We start from the raw sequence: 8,869 nt of genomic DNA on the forward strand, positions 1-8,869 counted from the left end.
CAAGTTGAACAGTACATTTATTTTTATTGTTAAAAAAAATTAACATTTATATATTGACTTTTATAACAAATTAGAGTGAATCTTACATTTTACATCTATAACCTGAATGCATATACCAATCTGTTGGAATGGCTCTAATAAGTTGTTTTAATACTAAATTTAGTTTCTTCAGGTCATGTAAACAACAACATTACCTGGGAAACAATTATGGCTGACATTAATAAGAGTTTCAAATTGGTCATTTCAGAAACCGAGAAGGCCACAAATCTTAATAATATCTCTAGCTAGACTGCATGGGGACAGATGTGAAAGACCTCATATGTCTCCGGTTGTTTTTATGAGCTAATATTGCATTATAGTAAGCTAATGCCTTGTTAAGTGGTTTTTTACACAGGATGTAATGGGTGTGGTTGAGTTTTGATTGATTATGGATGACAACGACAGGTCATCAAAATAAAAAAAGAGACCCAGTATTAGCATCAGGTGGGCTGGGGGTGGTTTGAGATCTATATTCTGAGTTAGCAAGTCTGTAGTGATTGCCACCAACCTGTTGCTGGAAAGTTCCATTGTTTTCGTCAGCCAACCCAACCAATGGAAAGAAGCAAGACTTAAAGTCAAGATAGTCAAGATAGGCTAAGAACACTCTGTCCTGTATGGAAATTTGCAGGAGTATTAGTATCTAGAGTTTTTAAAGGCCCAATCTAATGTCTATGAGGCTATATAGTGTATAAAAACAGTGTTATTTTTAGCAGTGATGGATAGGTATGAAAACAGAAGGATAATCAAAACCACTCCAATACAAACAATAAAAGTTTCCAGTGATATGAAATATCAGTACTCTACTCAAGCAGGAACGCTGCTTGTCCAAAAATGTTACTGGACTGGAACTAACTCTTGCATAATACAGCAGTCTATAAGCACATCTACAAAAGACAAAGACAATGACCATGAAGTCTGAGTTAAGCAGGGAGAGTTGTAACACTAATTTCCTAATTTTCTTAATGTTCCCAAAAAGATTGAACAAAATGTGTGAAAGCCAATATTTGACACTGTGAACATGACTAACATCAACACCATTACTTTTTTAAAATTATTTTATTTGTTGAATACTCTTTCCAAATTATATATATATATATATATATATATATATATATATATATATATATATATATATATATATATATATATAAAACATTGTGTGATAAACAACACACACAAAAAAAAAATCTGTTACAGGTGTTAAAGCAAAAAGTGTTGCTATCACTAGTTTCCTTTCAGTCGGTCACTCTCGACGTCACTTTGGTGATCAACGAATTGGGATATCACTTCAATAGACCAATCTACTTCAAGTGTAAACTAAACGAGCCAATGCACATTGGCATGCAATTATCTATAAAATTATCACAACGTGAGTATAGGAAGGTAGCAGGTGCAATGCATACAAGCTTTTCGGTAGGGCTTGATTGGAAATCTCCACAGTTTCCTGAGCCTTCTAGTCTGGATTATTGGTCGTTACGATGCAGTTGTGTCCTAATACCACTTCCAACCAGGCAGGACGGACTGCGCCACCCCTCCTGGGTCTGGATGTACACATCTGGCCTGTCCAGCGATGCTTACATGGCATGTGAAGAAGCTGCCTCCACTTCACATGCTATAGCGTTACTGCAGGTGCACCAGGCCAAGGCACTGAAGGACCTGCATGAGGGTGGTCGTGACCTAGAAGTTCTCAAAACTCCATACAGCTACTGACCTCATGCTATTCGGTCTGCTCACAAGACGTCTGACTTGGGTCCCTGTGTTCCACATCAACTGGCCCACTGCGGTTATGGCTGCGGTTCCATTGATCTCACATGCACGGTTTCTGGAGGCCTGGCTAGTACTACCCAGCCTGGGCTATGTGATTCAGTTCGCCTGCCAGGTTCAGTGGCGTCTGCTTCACCACATGGAAGATGACCGATGCTCCTGTCTCCTGTCTCCTGTCTTTCTCTGTATGAAGTTGGATTCAGTCGAACAAACAGCTAACCTCATAGAGGAACATGCGTGGTTGGTGCTCACCTGCTTGAATTCGTTCAAGGGCAGGACGGTGGTCCCACTGAAACTCACTGAGTCCAAGTTACACTGGCCTGTCGCCAAACCTTCACCCCAGATCTTACATTTCTCCGGTTAGGAGTGCCCCTGAAACAGGTCTCCAGGCATGCTGTGGTTCACATGGATGCCTCCACAACAAGCTGGGAGGCCATGTGCAATGGCCATAGGTCAGGGTATGGATGGGCCCCCGTCTGCACTGGCATATCAATTCCATAGAGTTGATAGCAGGGCATTTTGCTTTGAACTGTATCAAAGGGCACTTACGAGTCAAGCACGTTCTGGTCTGAATGGTCAACACAGGGACCGTTGTGTACATCCACCGGCAAGGTGGTCTGTGCTCCTGTCGCATGTCACAACTTGCCCGCCACCTCCTCCTTTGGAGTCAAAAGGTTCTGAGGTCACTCCAATTTGGAGACATTTTGAAGCGTCTCAGGTAGACGTTTTTGCCTCTCCAGAGACCTCTCACTGCCAGTTGTTCTACTCCCTGGCCGAGGGAAGTGTTTCCCCCAGGGAGACTTCTCGCACAGACGCTGAACAAGGTCAGGGAGGATGAGGAGCAGGTCTTGCTTGTGGTGCTTTATTGGTCCACACGGACCTGGTTCCCCAAATCAGTGCTCCTTGCGACAGCCCAGACTCAGAGATGGATTACCCTATGGCACTCGCGTCCAGACCCCTTGAAACTTAATGTCTGGTCCCTGGAGACACGCTTACGCCTTGAAGTGGAATCTGTTCATTGAGTGGGGTTCTTCCCAGCCCCCCCTCCATATCCTACAATCCAGTTAATGTTGGCTTGCTTAAACTACTCCAGATCCGTACTGTAGACCCTGTCAAGCTCCTCTGTCCCCTCAGCAGCCAGATTTGGCAGAGCATCAGGTGCCAGGCCTTCACTCGATGAATCCTTAAGAACTGGTAGAAGGCTGGGTTCCATATGTGATACCTAAATGGATCCCATATGTGTAAAGTCTATGGTATAGCCTCAGAGCCCGTGTTTCCCCGGCAGACTTCTGCCATTTCCAAGAGGGTTACAATCACCTCAAATTTTCCATATGCACCTAAATGGATGTTCATATGTGCATTTGCTCCCGAGAGCTCATTTAGGAGGATAGAGCTTCCGCAGCGTCCCTGTTCCAAGTGGAATGGGTACGTCTTCCCAGTGTTATCCAATCTCACTGAGTGGGTAGTGCTTCAACAATGGTGAATGGAACTACTTGTTGCGATTCCTGGCCTACACAGGGCACTGGAACGGGCAGCATCTATAGTGCTTTGGTAGGGAATTCCAATTTGTTGGTCACCGACCTGACATAAAGAGTATGGTATGGTACATAGGTACGTAAACCCTCGTTCCCAGAAGGAGGGAACAGAGATTTCACATCCCGTCACCACAGCGGCTGTACCATTACTGAGCGGCCTGGTCACCCACTTGGCTCCTCAGCGAAAACCTGGTATCCATGGCACCTGCTGCGTACTTATACTTAATTACTTATGCAATAATTGCATAACAATGTGCTTTGGCTCGTTAACTTAAGTAGATTGGTATATCGATGTGATATCATAATTCGATGGTCACTGACGTGATGTCTCCGTTCCCTCCTTCAGGAAATGAGGATTACCATATGTAACCGAGGCATTTCCGTGTATCTTTTTTGGTAAAATTAGTAAAATTTCAACTAAATTTTAAAATAGTGATTGCAACACATTTTTTTTTTTTATGAAAAAGAGCAGCATTTACATGCTAATAAAAAGTAATTTTGCCTTATTTGGGGAAAACACAGAAAGCCAATATCAAATTTATTGTCACTTTTAGCACATCACATGGCAATGGATTAAAACAAAACAGTTCCTCCAGGAAACAACATGTATCAACAATATGCAGACAATAGCGCAGGTAAACAGAGTAAATAACAGGCATTACATGACTAGGAATTTTACAGCTAGGTACGTATACTCTCAGAAGAAAAAAAGGTGCACATAAGCTGTCACTGGAACAGTACCATTTCAAAAGGCAATCCTTTGTACAATATTTACATCTAAAGGGTGCATTTTGGTACCTTAAAGGTATATTAGTGCCCTTTGAAAGGATAACGGCCCGTAACAAGTTTTGTCCCTTTTTTTCTGAGAGTGTATTATAAATAAAGTGTAGCAGCAGTGGGATGATTGACTATAAGAGAAAAAATATATATATACCTGTATTATTACTATTTCTAAGTGAAAATAGTATATGTAGATGATGGATTGACCATATTTCCACTGATTTCTGCAACTGCATTTTATAGAAGACAAACATCTAACAGACATTGCTAAACAAACACAATTTACCTCCAATTGTGCAACTTTATTTATGAAACATTCAAATGAGTAACATATGCACATATTCTGATACTACTTATTCAAAATAGCACATGTGCTTAAATTAAAAACAATATTCACAAATAGCTGTGTAATATGAAGCCCTGCTGCTACTTCCAATATATGGAAGAAAAACTGACTGTTTTTATAGTTGTTATTTATAGTTCTCTGTAATCACACAATCAGGGGTTTTTCATTATAGTGAGAGTCAAACAGATATTGGAAAAGCAAATTTAATCAGAGACATATGTGCGTTCTTCTCAATTGGAAAAGATTAAAATAGTAAAAGCTTATTTTAATCCCTCATGCACAGAATGATTGTCTCCAGGAAAGACCCTCCCCCATGATACACCACATGACCCTTGTAAAAGCCCCCAAAACATATTTAGGACTAAATTTAAGATTTGAACTGCATATTTCCATTCATCTGGATTACACAATAAACTAGATGTGATGCATACTTGTCAGTCATAAATGAAACAGGTAAAAATTCTGTAATAGTGCTAATAAACTAAACGTGTTGTAACTACACAAAAACAAATAAACAAAACAATTATAATTAACATTAAATTGAATTTGCTTCGACTGAATAAAGCTTGCACAGCTATATAGGCATATTTTTTTTACAATGTGCATATTTTTAAAGGTTAATTTTTTTCACAGTGAGCTGATTTCAAGCAACATGAATAAATACATTTGAAAATATGACAATTTAAATAAAATCAAATAAACCCAAGTAGTTCCATATGTGAAATCTGACCTGTTTTATTGATGTGACAAATATGCGTCACATTGAGTTTATTTGTTTATTTATGTTAAAACTGTGTAATTCAATTAATGGATTTTTAATATGCAATTCAAGTTCAGAAATCTTAATTCGTTAAAGTTACATTTTAGTTTAAAATTTAAATGGCATTTTATGTGCCTTATCAAGAGCAGAAGGATACTGAATAGATGGGTAGATGCACTGGCACATATACAAAGTTGTTGACATAAGGTGATTTACATACATTTGCACAGCACAATGCACTTATTTACACCCATGCACACATACACACACACACTCAAACACAGTCAGCAGGGGTCAAGACTGAGTTCAAGGATGCCATCTGGGTGACTGGGTGCACACAAATTATTAACAGCCACATTCTGTTGATGTTATTTTATTCTTTAATCATTTTCAGAAAGCCAACAAAGGACTAAACAATACATCTTAAGGTGTAAAGGTTTTTTGAGCTGGATTGTGCTCTTCTTTAAATCCTGCTCGCCGAGTCTCTCATCAGACAACGAGACAAGAAAGCAATTAAGTTGTTTATTGATGCAGAAGAGCGAATGTGTGATTCCACCGTGCAGGAGGGTCTCGCAAGCGTTTTTTGCCCGCTTTGATCTTGCATGAGGACATCCAGCTGGACAGTGAAGGAGCTGTCCAAATCACGAAGGCATACGGCTTAGACCGACAGATGAACAACAGTCAACAATGTAATGAGGTCAATTAGAAGGTTATTGCTCTTCTTTCTTTTCTTTTTTTTCTTAATAATCTTGCTCATCAAAGCATTATTTTAGGTGACACATATAGTCTACTACATCAACCTAACAGTGAAATAAACTAATTTCAAACTTTAATTGTTTTACTTAAAGGGACAGTTCACCCAAAAATAATAATTCAGTGATCAATTACTCAAACTCATGTTGTTGTAAACCTGTATGAATTTCTACTAAACCAATTGTGTACCATGATTCTTTAAAATTAGGTTAAGTTGGTTAAGATGTCACAAATTCACTTTTTTATTATTCTTTTTTTTTTTTTTACTGTTCAGTAGCATAGAACATGCTATTTATTCCTAGCTATGTAATTCATATTTAATAAATGATATGCAATTTATTATTTAACTTATGCCACAGCATACAGTGTGATGACATTTTTCAGGTTTGTACAGTAAAACACTGCTAAATGTGTTTTGTATAAACTGCAACTTTTTTCTGTCCAAAAATAAATGTACAGTAGCTTTTAACACATTTTTGTTCTGTTTTCTGAGTCATATGCTGTTCATCTATGTGCACTTTGTTTTACTGATTTTTGCCCTATAAAGGTTTGAAAATGACTCACTCCAGCACTTGCCATGACAAATGTTTAACACATTAAACCCAATCACAATAACTCAACCACAGTTCATTCAACCGTTCACTTCACAGTCACAGTCCTCTAACAAATCAAATGCTGTTTAGCAGTTCTGCTCTAATTATTAAGTAGACATTGTGATTTGAAGAACTGTGCCCATAACGCTCTGTTGAGAAGGCTGGAATCTGCTGTAGGCAGTACAAACGCAGAAAATAAATAATTAGAATTAATTAAGGATGGGAGTATGTCTATAACATTCCTTAGCAGCTGTTCTTCTCCTTAAGGCTGTCTGCACCCTACCTGTCAATCAAACAGAGCATTGTTACATTTAAAAGTCAACATTAAAGCAAAACTGACCCAATTTAATATGCATTTCTCTCATTGTGAACAATTCGTCAGTGTATGTTAATCCAAAGAAGGCAATTATCTTTAATTTAAATGTAATAAGTTATCCTTCCTTTTAAACTTTAAGTGTGAAAAGCAAGTACATCAGTTAACTCTTTTTTAAAGTAATTACGGAAATGATATACTGTACTTCAAAAGAATATACTTAAGTGTGAATTTAACACTGATTTTAACCCACTTAGTGTAAGTAGGACTTAAGTATATTTTATATGTAATTTTAAAATTACCATTGTCTTTGAAATATGGTTAAAGTGTACTGTCAAATAAATGTACTGACAAGCAAACATTATATGTTAATGTAATTTTATTGGAGCATCTATGTCATGCATTTAAATATATTTGTAATCGCACATTTATACATAAAACATATATAATATATATTAACTTTAAAACCCGGTTTCACAGAAGGTGCTTAGCTTAAGCCTGGACTAGGCCTTAGTTAAATTAAGTCTAGCAGCTTTTATATATAAAAAAACGACTATAAAAAAATGTTTTTAGTTGAGACCACTCAGACATGCGTTTTAGTCTAGGACTATCCTTAAGCCTTGTCTGTGAAACCAGGGGTATATGTTATATCAAATAAAACGTGAGTTTCAATTATAATAAATACTTGTGCTTTTGTATGTTAGTAAACACACTGAAACATAATTATTTAAAATGTATTCAAGAGTAAAACAAAAGAAAGAAAGAAACTTAAGTAAGTACTTAAGTGTGTTAAGAAACATAAACTTGTTATTCAAGGTTACTAATTAAACATTGCCCTTTTATTTCATTAGTATTATATTATCATATATATATATATATATATATATATATATATATATATATATATATATATATATACGTTCAATAATTAAGCAAACGTCATTTTCACAAAGGATGACCTTTCTGCTAATGATGTCAAAATACCAAAACAGCTGCCCTAGCAAACTGGCATTTGACACACTTTCAGAATCTAACCAATTCTGGATGGATCAAACATTCTACCTGCATTTATATTTCGTTTCGAATATAACTTTTAACTCTGTCACATTGCAATATACTCTAAATAATATAAGTACATTATAAGTAAAACAACACAATTTTAGAAGAGGAAATAACAGTAGAAGGGTCAGATATATTTTCTCATGAATCCACGAGAATGTCAGTGGATAATTTAAGATGAAGACAGATGTACACTGAGCTACATATATCAAATTAACCACTGAGAAATGGGAAATGAATTTAATGCAAATGTTCTTACTCAACACAGGCATTCTTTCTTCAGTTTGCTCTCTGTTGCGAACAGTGTGTTGTGCAAGGCCACATCAGACCGTTGCCAAGGCACACTTGTCATGGCACGCATGTCACCATGGCTCTTCTCCTGGTTAAACAATAAATATCTTCAACTCATGTAACTGAGTAAAGCTTTTTAAATACGTGGTGGATCAGCTTCACAAGTTCACTTCATGCACTTTAAAGCAACATTCAGTGCAATATTGCAGGTTCAATACATGTTAAACTCCGTTAATTTGCAGCATACTGTTAAATATCATGAAATCTTATTTCTGACTTGTCAATATGTTGAATGAATAAATAAATGGAGGTAAATGGAGCCAAACTGTAAAAGTTAAAATACTTACTTTTTCAATAGTATAGACACAAGATGTGTACAATATATGTTAACATGATTTTAGTGAGATACAATTTATTCTTCTATGTAAAGTTACTGTATATCCAACTGATTGACTTTATAATGTAATGCTATACACTTTAACAAACAGAAAATTAAAGGAACAACAGAATAATTAGGCCAAATGTAAATGTTTTATTAAAAAATACACAAGCTTCACATTTTGCAAATTCTAGCCCTCAGTGCATGATTTCAGTGGATCTAAAATACTTAAAAATACTGTGAAATTTATCACTACT

The sequence above is a fragment of the Carassius auratus genome, chromosome 27 (assembly GCF_003368295.1).
Source record: "Carassius auratus strain Wakin chromosome 27, ASM336829v1, whole genome shotgun sequence".
In the NCBI taxonomy this organism is placed as follows: Eukaryota; Metazoa; Chordata; class Actinopteri; order Cypriniformes; family Cyprinidae; genus Carassius; species Carassius auratus.